This window comes from Rhinolophus sinicus, chromosome 14, assembly GCF_057876585.1.
Source record: "Rhinolophus sinicus isolate RSI-liver-muscle chromosome 14, RSI-T2T, whole genome shotgun sequence".
NCBI classification, from domain to species: domain Eukaryota; kingdom Metazoa; phylum Chordata; class Mammalia; order Chiroptera; family Rhinolophidae; genus Rhinolophus; species Rhinolophus sinicus.
Window position 1 is genome coordinate 132,626,252 of NC_142514.1, and position 2,594 is coordinate 132,628,845.

Genomic DNA, 2,594 nt, shown 5'->3' on the forward strand with positions numbered 1-2,594 from the left:
AAAAAGTTGTTGCAATAATCTAGTCAAGAGACAAAGTATTCTGAACTAAGCCATTGCCAGAAACAATGGTGATGATGAATACAATTTGGAAAGTATTTTAGAAACAGAATCAACATAACTTGATGACCCAAGAAATGTCTGATAGGAAAGAAAGAAGTACTTTAGGCAAATGAATGGATTGAAAAGAAAGGGAACACATGGTAGGGAATTGACCTCTAACATTACTATACATCTGCTAAAAGTAAGGGTTTTTGTTACATATATATATAACCTATATATATATTAGGTTGGTGCAAAAGTAATTGCAGTTTAAAAGGTTAAAAAAAGGTGAAAATTGAATAAATGAAAATAACACATATACACAGGTTGCATTCATTCAATTTCATAGTAACCTTAATAGGGGAATATTATAATCTATTTAAATATTAATGAATCAAATTAGAAAAGTTAAGTAACATGTACAAAATTGAAAAAGCTATTGAATTGTCCCGATTCATATCAGAATTCAAAGTTAGACATATCTGACTGCAAAACCAATGCTCTTTATACTATTCCAAGTTACCCAGGATTAAAGAGAAGGTTTAGGGAGAAAAAAAAATTATCTTACATCATGCAGGAAAGCAAACTGCCCACAACACTTGCAAAGCACCAGGAATTATTCCCTGAGCTACCGTATCATCAGTGTAGTTGAAATATGACAATTCTCAGAGGAACCCATTATAATTCACAGCTGTCTCCATTCTGAATTGACCAGGGTCACCCTCTTTACAGCATAAAACCTCTTCCTTTCCCCTCTGTCATTTCTCTGCAATTCATTTGGGAAAACATGTCAAATTGTATTAAGACTTTTAACACTGCAAATATAGTCATATTCAAATGTTACACAAAAATGCCTCACCAAGAAGATAACATCTTCATTAACCATATTGACTGTTAAATTGGATTGGGATTGCGAACACATAATTAACATAACTACTTTGGAAGAGTAATGGGCTGCTGTGAAAAAAATAAAAAGTCTGCTTATTTAAAACTGGATGTTATGTAGTATTTGCCGAAGGAGACTGTATCATTGCTTATCTTGGAGAAATCATGTATTTATATTTCACTCAACACTAATCAACTTGCTAGCTTCTTTCCACATGCATTATTATTTTATTTTCAGTCTTTTCATTGAATAAATGCTTTTATTACTGTAACCAGGTAGTGTTTGCTAAGCCTAGCAAGGTAATTGATTGCATGGCTGTTTAGTCTTTTGTTCCCAGAGCTAATTATACACTTCCTGTACTAAGTCCTTAATGAAGTGAGTAAAAAAGTAAGAACTAAGCCAAAATCAAAAATATGAACAATAATATCTACCTATAAATAAATGAACATTAATTCCCCAGGTATTAAATTATGGAGTAAAGGTAGAGAATTGACATAATAACTCTTCAGAAAATAACACAAAAAATACAAGTTTCAAGTTTCTCAAATTTGGACCTGGATTAAGAGGGAGCTTGGTGTCAGATCAGGCGAAAACAAAACAATACAAAACAAAGGACAAGAAGGTAGTGGAGATTAGAAACCCCAAAGGCTATGATCGCCTTGGCAAATATCTGAAGAGTGAGCAGCATAAGAAGGGAGATCAGCCTTGTTCTATATGAGAACACAGACAAGAAACTAGAGGGCGTATCTGCCAGGAACGAGACTTTCTAAGAGCTTTCCCTTTGTTTAAGCTTCCCAAGGGAGGGGAGTGAATCTTGATTATCCATGTTTCTTAGGGCCCTACCCAGTACTTGACAAAGAGCAGGGTTCGTGGATTGAATTGAAGATACGGAATGGAGGGCTAGTGGAGATAGTGAGTTCATTATCACTGGATGTGGTTAGAAAGTTGGAGTGAACCTGATAAAAGATAGCTTTAGAGTAACACTTGATCATATTTGTGGTCCTTACTAACCATGATTCTTATATTCTAAGATTTCCAAGAAGTTTGCAAATCTTTAACGTAATATGGTCAACCTGTTCTCTGCCACATATTTTACCTTCAAAATATATTTCCCGTATATCCACTTCTGTCCATGTCTTCTGCCATTCTCTTAGCCGAAGACACCATCTTTTGGAATCTGGACTATTGTACTGAACTCCTAAAAAGTTTCTTTTGTTCTACTTTTGCAGCCAATGGAATCTTTAAGATCATAATCAGATTAGATAGCCCTCCTGCTTATAACTCCTTATTGGAAAAACATAAGAGAAATAAAAAGTAGAAAGGAGAAAGGTATTAAATTTTTTAAAGTTTCAAATACTTAGAAACAAATTCACTCCAAAAAAAAAAAAAATGTGCAAGATCTCTACACAGAAAACTATAAGATTTATTGAGAGAAATTAAAGAATTAAATAAAGAGAAGTTTATACTATGTTCATAGATTGGAAGACTCAATGATTTTAAAGATGTCAATTCACCCCTATTATCTGTAGATTCAATGCAATTTCAATCCAAATCCCAAAAAGACTTGTTTTGTTTCATTTATGAAACTCCATGCTGATTCTAAACTTTATAGGGACATGGAAAGAACAAGTAAATACTAGCCAACATACTTTTGAAAAATAAGTTAAAA